Source organism: Oncorhynchus keta, unplaced genomic scaffold, assembly GCF_023373465.1.
Source record: "Oncorhynchus keta strain PuntledgeMale-10-30-2019 unplaced genomic scaffold, Oket_V2 Un_scaffold_6411_pilon_pilon, whole genome shotgun sequence".
NCBI lineage: Eukaryota > Metazoa > Chordata > Actinopteri > Salmoniformes > Salmonidae > Oncorhynchus > Oncorhynchus keta.
The window spans coordinates 104,681-117,500 of record NW_026290982.1 but is presented as its reverse complement, the minus strand read 5'-3'; the positions used below and the strand labels follow the sequence as shown (position 1 = coordinate 117,500).

The 12,820-nt window shown below is 50.5% G+C and overlaps 1 long non-coding RNA gene across 4 annotated transcripts; it reads left to right on the top strand.

The window, feature by feature from the left end:
• The first annotated feature begins 1,312 nt into the window (after positions 1-1,312).
• LOC127929306 (uncharacterized) lies at positions 1,313-10,698 on the top strand. 4 transcript variants are annotated; one of them, XR_008134338.1, is made up of 6 exons: positions 1,313-1,544; positions 2,088-2,573; positions 2,634-3,255; positions 4,687-4,798; positions 5,692-5,751; positions 6,442-7,034. It is a non-coding gene; the product is annotated as an uncharacterized LOC127929306 (long non-coding RNA). The 4 variants fall into 4 exon arrangements; XR_008134341.1 differs by lacking the exons at positions 5,692-5,751; positions 6,442-7,034 and adding an exon at positions 9,444-10,698 and having other exon boundaries at positions 4,687-5,038; XR_008134340.1 differs by lacking the exons at positions 5,692-5,751; positions 6,442-7,034 and adding an exon at positions 8,934-9,338 and having other exon boundaries at positions 4,687-5,038.
• The last annotated feature ends 2,122 nt before the right edge of the window (positions 10,699-12,820 follow it).

Sequence of the window (12,820 nt, the reverse complement as noted above, 5' to 3'; positions counted from 1 at the left end):
TTGAAAATAAGAATTTGTTCTTAACTGATGTGCCTAGTTAAATAATGGTTAAAAAAAAGCATTCTTATCAGCAGACTCAACAGCCTTGGTTTCTCAAATGACTGCCTCGCCTGGTTCACCAACTACTTGTCAGATAGAGTTCAGTGTGTCAAATCGGAGGGCCTGTTGTCCGGACCGCTGGCAGTCTCTATGGAGGTACCACAGGGTTCAATTCTCGGGCCGACTCTCTTCTGTGTATACATCAATAATGTCGCTCTTGCTACCGGGTTGGATGTGCGCTGTGTTAAGAAGCAGTGCGGCTTGGTTGGGTTTTGTAGCGGAGGACGCATGACTTTCGACCTTCGTCTCTCCTGAGCCCGTACGGGAGTTGTAGCGATGAGACAAGATAGTTTCTCCTCTGACAAATCAACTGTAAATTTCGGTGTTCAAGGCTCCGTTTTAGGACCACTGTTGTTTTCACTATATATTTTACCTCTTGGTGATGTCATTCTGGAACATAATGTTAACTTTCACTGCTATGCGGACACTTCTAGGTTAGACAACTGCAATGCTCTACTTTCCGGCTACCCGGATAAAGCACTAAATAAACTTCAGTTAGTGCTAAACACTGCTGCTAGAATCCTGACTAGAACCAAACAATGTGATCATATTCCTCCAGTGTTAGCCTCTCTACACTGGCTTCCTGTTAAGGCAAGGGCTGATTTCAAGGTTTTGCTGCTAACCTACAAAGCATTACATGAGCTTGCTCCTAACTATCTTTCTGATTTGGTCCTGCCGTACATACCTACACGTACGCTATGGTCACAAGACGCAGACCTCCTTATTGTCCCTAGAGTTTCTAAGCAAACAGCTGGAGGCAGGGCTTTCTTCTATGGAGCTCAATTTTTATGGAATGGTTTGCCTACCCATGTGAGAGAAGCAGACTCGGTCTCAACTTTTAAGTCTGTACTGAAGACTCATCTCTTCAGTGGGTCATATGATTGAGTGTAGTCTGGCCCAGGAGTGTGAAGGTGAACGGAAAGGCACTGGAGCAAGGAACCGCCCTTGCTGTCTCTGACTGGCTGTCTCCCCTCTCTCCACTGGGATTCTCTGCCTCTGGCCCTATTACAGGGGCTGAGTCACTGGCTTACTGGTGCTCTTCCATGCAGTCACAGACGTGATCTTCCTGTCCGGTTTGCGCCCCCTCGGGCCCGTGTGGTGGAGATGTTTGTGGGCTATACTCACCCTGGTCTCAGGGTAGTAGGGTGGTAGATATCCCTCTAGTGGTGTGGGGGCTATACTCAGCCTTGTCTCAGGGTAGTAGGTTGGTAGATATCCCTCTAGTGGTGTGGGGGCTATACTCAGCCTTGTCTCGGGGTAGTAGGGTGGTAGATATCCCTCTAGTGGTGTGGGGGCTATACTCAGCCTTGTCTCAGGGTAGTAGGGTGGTAGATATCCCTCTAGTGGTGTGGGGGCTATACTCAGCCTTGTCTCAGGGTAGTAGGGTGGTAGATATCCCTCTAGTGGTGTGGGGGCTATACTCAGCCTTGTCTCAGGGTAGTAGGGTGGTAGATATCCCTCTAGTGGTGTGGGGGCTATACTCAGCCTTGTCTCAGGGTAGTAGGGTGGTAGATATCCCTCTAGTGGTGTGGGGGCTATACTCAGCCTTGTCTCAGGGTAGTGGTGGTAGATATCCCTCTAGTGGTGTGGGGGCTATACTCAGCCTTGTCTCAGGGTAGTAGGGGTGGTAGATATCCCTCTAGTGGTGTGGTGGGGCTATACTCAGCCTTGTCTCAGGGTAGTAGGGTGGTAGATATCCCTCTAGTGGTGTGGGGGCTATACTCAGCCTTGTCTCAGGGTAGTAGGGTGGTAGATATCCCTCTAGTGGTGTGGGGGCTATACTCAGCCTTGTCTCAGGGTAGTAGGGTGGTAGATATCCCTCTAGTGGTGTGGGGCTATACTCAGCCTTGTCTCAGGGTGGTAGGTTGGTAGATATCCCTCTAGTGGTGTGGGGCTATACTCAGCCTGGTCTCAGGGTAGTAGGGTAGGGGTGGTAGATATCCCTCTAGTGGTGTGGGGCTATACTCAGCCTTGTCTCAGGGTAGTAGGTGGTAGATATCCCTCTAGTGGTGTGGGGGCTATACTCAGCCTTGTCTCAGGGTAGTAGGGTGGTAGATGTCCCTCTAGTGGTGTGGGGGCTATACTCAGCCTGGTCTCAGGGTAGTAGGGTGGTGGTTGGTAGATATCCCTCTAGTGGTGTGGGGGCTATACTCAGCCTTGTCTCAGGGTAGTAGGGTGGTAGATATCCCTCTAGTGGTGTGGGGGCTATACTCAGCCTTGTCTCAGGGTAGTAGGGTGGTAGATATCCCTCTAGTGGTGTGGGGGCTATACTCAGCCTTGTCTCAGGGTGGTAGATATCCCTCTAGTGGTGCGGGGGCTATACTCAGCCTTGTCTCAGGGTGGTAGGGTGGTAGATATCCCTCTAGTGGTGTGGGGGCTATACTCAGCCTGGTCTCAGGGTAGTAGGGTAGTAGGGTGGTAGATATCCCTCTAGTGGTGTGGGAGCTATACTCAGCCTTGTCTCAGGGTAGTAGGTTGGTAGATATCCCTCTAGTGGTGTGGGGGCTATACTCAGCCTTGTCTCAGGGTAGTAGGGTGGTGGTTGGTAGATATCCCTCTAGTGGTGTGGGGGCTATACTCAGCCTGGTCTCAGGGTAGTAGGTTGGTAGATATCCCTCTAGTGGTGTGGGAGCTATACTCAGCCTGGTCTCAGGGTAGTAGGGTGGTAGATATCCCTCTAGTGGTGTGGGGGCTATACTCAGCCTGGTCTCAGGGTAGTAGGGTGGTAGATATCCCTCTAGTGGTGTGGGGGCTATACTCAGCCTGGTCTCAGGGTAGTAGGGTGGTAGATATCCCTCTAGTGGTGTGGGGGCTATACTCAGCCTGGTCTCAGGGTAGTAGGGTGGTAGATATCCCTCTAGTGGTGTGGGGGCTATACTCAGCCTGGTCTCAGGGTAGTAGGGTGGTAGATATCCCTCTAGTGGTGTGGGGGCTATACTCAGCCTGGTCTCAGGGTAGTAGGGTGGTGGTTGGTAGATATCCCTCTAGTGGTGTGGGGGCTATACTCAGCCTTGTCTCAGGGTAGTAGGTTGGTAGATATCCCTCTAGTGGTGTGGGGGCTATACTCAGCCTGGTCTCAGGGTAGTAGGGTGGTAGATATCCCTCTAGTGATGTGGGGGCTATACTCAGCCTTGTCTCAGGGTAGTAGGTTGGTAGGTATCCCTCTAGTAGTGTGGGGCTATACTCAGCCTGGTCTCAGGGTAGTAGGGTGGTAGATATCCCTCTAGTGGTGTGGGGGCTATACTCAGCCTTGTCTCAGGGTGGTAGATATCCCTCTAGTGGTGTGGGGGCTATACTCAGCCTTGTCTCAGGGTAGTAGGGTGGTAGATATCCCTCTAGTGGTGTGGGGGCTATACTCAGCCTTGTCTCAGGGTAGTAGGGTGGTAGATATCCCTCTAGTGGTGTGGGGGCTATACTCAGCCTTGTCTCAGGGTAGTAGGGTGGTAGATATCCCTCTAGTGGTGTGGGGGCTATACTCAGCCTTGTCTCAGGGTAGTAGGTTGGTAGATATCCCTCTAGTGGTGTGGGGGCTATACTCAGCCTTGTCTCAGGGTAGTAGGGTGGTAGATATCCCTCTAGTGGTGTGGGGGCTATACTCAGCCTGGTCTCAGGGTAGTAGGTTGGTAGATATCCCTCTAGTGGTGTGGGGGCTATACTCAGCCTGGTCTCAGGGTGGTAGATATCCCTCTAGTGGTGTGGGGGCTATACTCAGCCTTGTCTCAGGGTAGTAGGGTGGTAGATATCCCTCTAGTGGTGTGGGGGCTATACTCAGCCCGGTCTCAGGGTAGTAGGTTGGTAGATATCCCTCTAGTGGTGTGGGGCTATACTCAGCCTTGTCTCAGGGTAGTAGGGTAGTAGATATCCCTCTAGTGGTGTGGGGGCTATACTCAGCCTTGTCTCAGGGTAGTAGGGTGATAGATATCCCTCTAGTGGTGTGGGGGCTATACTCAGCCTGGTCTCAGGGTAGTAAGTTGGTGGTGGTTGGTAGATATCCCTCTAGTGGTGTGGGGGCTATACTCAGCCTTGTCTCAGGGTAGTAGGGTGGTAGATATCCCTCTAGTGGTGTGGGGGCTATACTCAGCCTTGTCTCAGGGTAGTAGGTTGGTAGATATCCCTCTAGTGGTGTGGTGGCTATACTCAGCCTTGTCTCAGGGTAGTAGGGTGGTAGATATCCCTCTAGTGGTGTGGGGGCTATACTCAGCCTTGTCTCAGGGTGGTAGATATCCCTCTAGTGGTGTGGGGGCTATACTCAGCCTTGTCTCAGGGTAGTAGGTTGGTAGATATCCCTCTAGTGGTGTGGGGGCTATACTCAGCCTGGTCTCAGGGTAGTAGGGTGGTAGATATCCCTCTAGTGGTGTGGGGGCTATACTCAGCCTGGTCTCAGGGTAGTAGGGTGGTAGATATCCCTCTAGTGGTGTGGGGGCTATACTCAGCCTTGTCTCAGGGTAGTAGGGTGGTAGATATCCCTCTAGTGGTGTGGGGGCTATACTCAGCCTGGTCTCAGGGTAGTAGGGTGGTGGTTGGTAGATATCCCTCTAGTGGTGTGGGGGCTATACTCAGCCTTGTCTCAGGGTAGTAGGTTGGTAGATATCCCTCTAGTGGTGTGGGGGCTATACTCAGCCTGGTCTCAGGGTAGTAGGGTGGTAGATATCCCTCTAGTGATGTGGGGGCTATACTCAGCCTTGTCTCAGGGTAGTAGGTTGGTAGATATCCCTCTAGTAGTGTGGGGGCTATACTCAGCCTTGTCTCAGGGTAGTAGGGTGGTAGATATCCCTCTAGTGGTGTGGGGGCTATACTCAGCCTTGTCTCAGGGTAGTAGGTTGGTAGATATCCCTCTAGTGGTGTGGGGGCTATACTCAGCCTTGTCTCAGGGTAGTAGGGTGGTAGATATCCCTCTAGTGGTGTGGGGGCTATACTCAGCCTTGTCTCAGGGTAGTAGGTTGGTAGATATCCCTCTAGTGGTGTGGGGGCTATACTCAGCCTTGTCTCAGGGTGGTAGATATCCCTCTAGTGGTGTGGGGGCTATACTCAGCCTTGTCTCAGGGTAGTAGGGTGGTAGATATCCCTCTAGTGGTGTGGGGGCTATTCAGCCTTGTCTCAGGGTGGTAGATATCCCTCTAGTGGTGTGGGGGCTATACTCAGCCTTGTCTCAGGGTAGTAGGTTGGTAGATATCCCTCTAGTGGTGTGGGGGCTATACTCAGCCTTGTCTCAGGGTAGTAGGGTGGTAGATGTCCCTCTAGTGGTGTGGGGGCTATACTCAGCCTGGTCTCAGGGTAGTAGGGTGGTGGTTGGTAGATATCCCTCTAGTGGTGTGGGGGCTATACTCAGCCTGGTCTCAGGGTAGTAGGGTGGTAGATATCCCTCTAGTGGTGTGGGGGCTATACTCAGCCTTGTCTCAGGGTAGTAGGGTGGTAGATATCCCTCTAGTGGTGTGGGGGCTATACTCAGCCTTGTCTCAGGGTAGTAGGGTGGTAGATATCCCTCTAGTGGTGTGGGGGCTATACTCAGCCTTGTCTCAGGGTAGTAGGGTGGTTGGTAGATATCCCTCTAGTGGTGTGGGGGCTATACTCAGCCTTGTCTCAGGGTAGTAGGTTGGTAGATATCCCTCTAGTGGTGTGGGGGCTATACTCAGCCTTGTCTCAGGGTAGTAGGTTGGTAGATATCCCTCTAGTGGTGTGGGGGCTATACTCAGCCTTGTCTCAGGGTGGTAGATATCCCTCTAGTGGTGTGGGGGCTATACTCAGCCTTGTCTCAGGGTAGTAGGGTGGTAGATATCCCTCTAGTGGTGTGGGGGCTATACTCAGCCTTGTCTCAGGGTGGTAGATATCCCTCTAGTGGTGTGGGGGCTATACTCAGCCTTGTCTCAGGGTAGTAGGGTGGTAGATATCCCTCTAGTGGTGTGGGGGCTATACTCAGCCTGGTCTCAGGGTAGTAGGGTGGTAGATATCCCTCTAGTGGTGTGGGGGCTATACTCAGCCTTGTCTCAGGGTAGTAGGGTGGTAGATATCCCTCTAGTGGTGTGGGGGCTATACTCAGCCTTGTCTCAGGGTGTGGTAGATATCCCTCTAGTGGTGTGGGGGCTATACTCAGCCTTGTCTCAGGGTAGTAGGGTGGTAGATATCCCTCTAGTGATGTGGGGGCTATACTCAGCCTTGTCTCAGGGTAGTAGGTTGGTAGATATCCCTCTAGTAGTGTGGGGGCTATGCTCAGCCTTGTCTCAGGGTAGTAGGTTGGTAGATATCCCTCTAGTGGTGTGGGGGCTATACTCAGCCTGGTCTCAGGGTAGTAGGTTGGTAGATATCCCTCTAGTGGTGTGGGGGCTATACTCAGCCTTGTCTCAGGGTGGTAGATATCCCTCTAGTGGTGTGGGGGCTATACTCAGCCTTGTCTCAGGGTAGTAGGTTGGTAGATATCCCTCTAGTGGTGTGGGGGCTATACTCAGCCTGGTCTCAGGGTAGTAGGGTGGTAGATATCCCTCTAGTGATGTGGGGGCTATACTCAGCCTTGTCTCAGGGTAGTAGGTTGGTAGATATCCCTCTAGTAGTGTGGGGGCTATACTCAGCCTTGTCTCAGGGTAGTAGGGTGGTAGATATCCCTCTAGTGGTGTGGGGGCTATACTCAGCCTTGTCTCAGGGTGGTAGATATCCCTCTAGTGGTGTGGGGGCTATACTCAGCCTTGTCTCAGGGTAGTAGGGTGGTAGATATCCCTCTAGTGGTGTGGGGGCTATACTCAGCCCGGTCTCAGGGTAGTAGGGTGGTAGATATCCCTCTAGTGATGTGGGGGCTATACTCAGCCTTGTCTCAGGGTAGTAGGGTGGTAGATATCCCTCTAGTGGTGTGGGGGCTATACTCAGCCTGGTCTCAGGGTAGTAGGGTGGTAGATATCCCTCTAGTGGTGTGGGGGCTATACTCAGCCTGGTCTCAGGGTAGTAAGTTGGTGGTGGTTGGTAGATATCCCTCTAGTGGTGTGGGGCTATACTCAGCCTGGTCTCAGGGTAGTAAGTTGGTGGTGGTTGGTAGATATCCCTCTAGTGGTGTGGGGGCTATACTCAGCCTTGTCTCAGGGTAGTAGGGTGGTAGATATCCCTCTAGTGGTGTGGGGGCTATACTCAGCCTGGTCTCAGGGTAGTAGGGTGATAGATATCCCTCTAGTGGTGTGGGGCTATACTCAGCCTGGTCTCAGGGTAGTAAGTTGGTGGTGGTTGGTAGATATCCCTCTAGTGGTGTGGGGGCTATACTCAGCCTGGTCTCAGGGTAGTAAGTTGGTGGTGGTTGGTAGATATCCCTCTAGTGGTGTGGGGGCTATACTCAGCCTTGTCTCAGGGTAGTAGGGTGGTAGATATCCCTCTAGTGGTGTGGGGGCTATACTCAGCCTGGTCTCAGGGTAGTAAGTTGGTGGTGGTTGGTAGATATCCCTCTAGTGGTGTGGGGCTATACTCAGCCTTGTCTCAGGGTAGTAGGGTGGTAGATATCCCTCTAGTGGTGTGGGGGCTATACTCAGCCTTGTCTCAGGGTAGTAGGGTGGTAGATATCCCTCTAGTGGTGTGGGGGCTATACTCAGCCTGGTCTCAGGGTAGTAGGTTGGTAGATATCCCTCTAGTGGTGTGGGGGCTATACTCAGCCTGGTCTCAGGGTAGTAGGGTGGTAGATATCCCTCTAGTGGTGTGGGGGCTATACTCAGCCTGGTCTCAGGGTAGTAGGGTGGTAGATATCCCTCTAGTGGTGTGGGGGCTATACTCAGCCTTGTCTCAGGGTAGTAGGGTGGTAGATATCCCTCTAGTGGTGTGGGGGCTATACTCAGCCTGGTCTCAGGGTAGTAGGGTGATAGATATCCCTCTAGTGGTGTGGGGGCTATACTCCGCCTGGTCTCAGGGTAGTAAGTTGGTGGTGGTTGGTAGATATCCCTCTAGTGGTGTGGGGGCTATACTCAGCCTGGTCTCAGGGTAGTAAGTTGGTGGTGGTTGGTAGATATCCCTCTAGTGGTGTGGGGGCTATACTCAGCCTTGTCTCAGGGTAGTAGGGTGGTAGATATCCCTCTAGTGGTGTGGGGCTATACTCAGCCTGGTCTCAGGGTAGTAGGGTGATAGATATCCCTCTAGTGGTGTGGGGGCTATACTCAGCCTGGTCTCAGGGTAGTAAGTTGGTGGTGGTTGGTAGATATCCCTCTAGTGGTGTGGGGGCTATACTCAGCCTTGTCTCAGGGTAGTAGGGTGGTAGATATCCCTCTAGTGGTGTGGGGGCTATACTCAGCCTGGTCTCAGGGTAGTAGGGTGATAGATATCCCTCTAGTGGTGTGGGGGCTATACTCAGCCTGGTCTCAGGGTAGTAAGGGTGGTGGTAGATATCCCTCTAGTGGTGTGGGGGCTATACTCAGCCTGGTCTCAGGGTAGTAAGTTGGTGGTGGTTGGTAGATATCCCTCTAGTGGTGTGGGGGCTATACTCAGCCTTGTCTCAGGGTAGTAGGGTGGTAGATATCCCTCTAGTGGTGTGGGGGCTATACTCAGCCTGGTCTCAGGGTAGTAAGTTGGTGGTGGTTGGTAGATATCCCTCTAGTGGTGTGGGGGCTATACTCAGCCTTGTCTCAGGGTAGTAGGGTGGTAGATATCCCTCTAGTGGTGTGGGGGCTATACTCAGCCTTGTCTCAGGGTAGTAGGGTGGTAGATATCCCTCTAGTGGTGTGGGGGCTATACTCAGCCTTGTCTCAGGGTAGTAGGTTGGTAGATATCCCTCTAGTGGTGTGGCGGCTATACTCAGCCTGGTCTCAGGGTAGTAGGGTGGTAGATATCCCTCTAGTGGTGTGGGGGCTATACTCAGCCCGGTCTCAGGGTAGTAGGTTGGTAGATATCCCTCTAGTGGTGTGGGGGCTATACTCAGCCTTGTCTCAGGGTAGTAGGGTGGTAGATATCCCTCTAGTGGTGTGGGGGCTATACTCAGCCTGGTCTCAGGGTAGTAGGGTGATAGATATCCCTCTAGTGGTGTGGGGGCTATACTCCGCCTGGTCTCAGGGTAGTAAGTTGGTGGTGGTTGGTAGATATCCCTCTAGTGGTGTGGGGGCTATACTCAGCCTGGTCTCAGGGTAGTAAGTTGGTGGTGGTTGGTAGATATCCCTCTAGTGGTGTGGGGGCTATACTCAGCCTTGTCTCAGGGTAGTAGGGTGGTAGATATCCCTCTAGTGGTGTGGGGGCTATACTCAGCCTTGTCTCAGGGTAGTAGGGTGGTAGATATCCCTCTAGTGGTGTGGGAGCTATACTCAGCCTGGTCTCAGGGTAGTAAGTTGGTGGTGGTTGGTAGATATCCCTCTAGTGGTGTGGGGGCTATACTCAGCCTTGTCTCAGGGTAGTAGGTTGGTAGATATCCCTCTAGTGGTGTGGGGGCTATACTCAGCCTTGTCTCAGGGTAGTAGGGTGGTAGATATCCCTCTAGTGGTGTGGGGGCTATACTCAGCCTGGTCTCAGGGTAGTAGGGTGGTAGATATCCCTCTAGTGGTGTGGGGGCTATACTCAGCCTGGTCTCAGGGTAGTAAGTTGGTGGTCTGTTTATATCCATCTAGTGGTGTGGGGGCTGTGCTTTGGCATAGTGCGTGGGGTTATATCCAGCCTGGTTGGCCCTGTCCAGGGGTATTGTCGGACGGGGTCACTGTGTCCCCCGATCCCCCCTTCTCAGCCTCCAGTATCTATGGTGCAATAGTTCATGTGCTGGGGGGCTGGAGTCAGTCTGTTATATCTGATGTAATTCTCCTGTCTTATCAGGTGTCATGTGTGAAAGTATGATCCCTCTAATTCTCTCTTTCCCTCTCTCCCTCCCTGAGCCCTAGGACCATGCCTCAGGACTACCTAGCCTGATGACTCCTGGCTGTCCCCAGTCCACCTGGTCATGCTGCTGTTCCAGTTTCAACTGTTCTGCCTGCGGCTATGGAACCCTGACCTGTTCACCGGAAGTGCTACCTTGTCCTGGACCTGCTGTTTTTGACTCTCTCTCTCTACCGTACCTGCTGTCTCAACCTCTGAATGCTTGGCTATGAAAAGCCAACTGACATTTACTCCTGAGGTACTGACCTTTTGCACCCTCTACAACCACTGTGAATATTATTTGACACTGCTGGTCATCTATGGACGTTTGAACATCTTGAAGAAGAATCTAGCCTTATGCACAGTTATAATCTCCAACCGGTACAGGCAGAAGAGGTCTGATCACCCCTCAGAGCCTGGTTCCTCTCTAGGTGTCTTCCTAGGTTCCTGCCTTTCTAGAGTTTTTCCTAGCCATCATGCTTCTACATCTGCATTTCTCCCTGTTTGGGGTTGTAGGCTGGGTTTCTGTATTGCACTTTGTGAGATCTGCTGATGTAAAAATAGCTTTACAAATAAACGTGAGTGATTGGAATACATTTGTATTGATTAGCTTACCTGTGCAATATTGACGTAAGCTCAGAACCACTTGTGTTTCAAACTAGGGCTTGTTTTCTGTGTTGATCAATGGACAATTTATTACCTCCGTCAAAATAACATGTAGCTTGAAGTTGTTTGTACTTGTATTTCTTTTTGCAATAAAGATGGTGGAGCAACAATAATACACATTTACAATAGGCCTATATTAAAAAAGACATACAGCCAAATGATAGATATGGTTCTGTATATCCATCTACAGTGCCTTCGCAAAGTATTCAGACCCTTTACTCAGTACTTTGTTAAAGCACCTTCGGCAGTGATTACAGCCTCAAGTCTTCTTGGGTATGACGCTACAAGCTTGGCACACCTGTATTTGGGGAGTTTCTCCCATTCCTCTCTGCAGATCCTCTCAAGTTCTGGACGGTTTGGATGAGGTCCTGAGAGCTCTGGAGCAGGTTTTCATCAAGGATCTCTCTGTACTTTGATCCGTTCATCTTTCACTTGATCCTGACTAGTCTCCAAGTCCCTACGACTGAAAAACATCCCCACAGCATGATGCTGCCACCATCATGCTTCACCGTAGGGATGGTGCCAGGTTTCCTCTGCTTGGCATTCAGGCCAAAGTGTTCAATCTTTGGCCTGAGAATCTTGTTTCTCAAGGTCTGAAATTCTTCAGGTGCCTTTTGGCAAACTCCAAGCGGGCTGTCATGTGCCTTTTATTGAGGAGTGGCTTCTGTCTGACCACTCTACCATAACGGCCTAATTGGTGGAGTGTTGCAGAGATGGTTGTCCTTCTGGAGGGTTCTCCCATCTCCACTGTCAGAGTGACCATCGGGTTCTTGGTCACCTCCCTGACCAAGGCCCTTCCCGACTGCTCAGTTTGGCCCAGGCGACCGGCTCTAGGAAGAGTCTTGGTGGTTCCAAACTTCTTCCATTTAAGAATGATGGAGGCCACTGTGTTGTTGGGGACGTTCAATGCTGCAGATTTTTTTAGTACCCTTCCCCAGATCTGTGCCTCCACACAATCCTGTCTCGGGGCTCTACGGACAATTCCTTCGACCTCATGGCTTGGTTTTTGCTCTGACATGCACTGTCAAGTGTGGGACCTTATATAGACAGGTGTGTTCCTTTACAATCATGTCAAATCAATTGAATTTACCACAGGTGGACTCCAATCAAGTTGTAGAAACATCAAGGGTGATCAATGGAAACAGGATGCACCTGAGCAAAATTGAGTCTGACTACTTTAAAAAATGTACCCAAGAAATGTAAAAACCTGTTGTTTTCGCTGTAAGGTCTACTACACCTGTTTCATTATGGGGAATTGTGTCGATTGATTGACATTTTTTAAATTTAATCCATTTTAGAATAAGGCCGTAACTTTACAAAATGCGGAAGGGGCCTGAATACTTTTTGAAAACACTGTGTGTGTATAATATATAGATATATATACACACACACACATACACAGTTGAAGTCGTAAGTTTACATAGACCATAGCCAAATACATTTAAACTCAGTTTCACAATTCCTGACATTTAATCCTCGTAAAAATTCAGTTTTAGGTCAGTTGAGATCACCACTTTATTTTAAGAATGTGAAATGTCAGAATAATAGTAGAGAGAATGATTTATTTCAGCTTGTATTTCTTTCATCACATTCCCAGTGGGTCAGAAATGTACATACACTCAATTAGTATTTGGTAGCATTGCCTTTAAATTGTTTAACTTGGGTCAAATGTTTCGGGTAGCCTTCCACAAGCTTCCCATTTTTCAGTTCTGCCCACAAATGTTCTATGGGATTGAGGTCAGGGCTTTGTGATGGCCACTCCAATACCTTGACTTTGTTGTCCTTAAGCCATTTTGCCACAACTTTGGAAGTCTGCTTGGGGTCATTGTCCATTTGGAAGACCCATTTGTGACCAAGCTTTAACTTCCTGACTGATGTCTTGAGATGTTGCTTCAATATATCCATGTAATTTCCCTTCCTCATGATGCCATCTATTTTGTGAAGTTCACCAGTCCCTCCTGCAGCAAAGCACCCCCACAACATGATGCTGCCACCCGTGCTTCACGGTCGGGATGTTGTTCTTCGGCTTGCAAGCCTCCCCCTTTTTCCTCCAAACATAACGATGGACATTATGGCGAAACAGTTCTATTTTTGTTTTATCAGACCAGAGGACATTTCTCCAAAAAGTCCCCATGTGCAGATGCAAACCGTAGTCTGGCTTTTTATGGCGGTTTTGGAGTAGTGGCTTCTTCCTTGCTGAGTGGCCTTTCAGGTTATGTCGATATATGACTCATTTTACTGTGGATCTAGATACTTTTGTACCTGT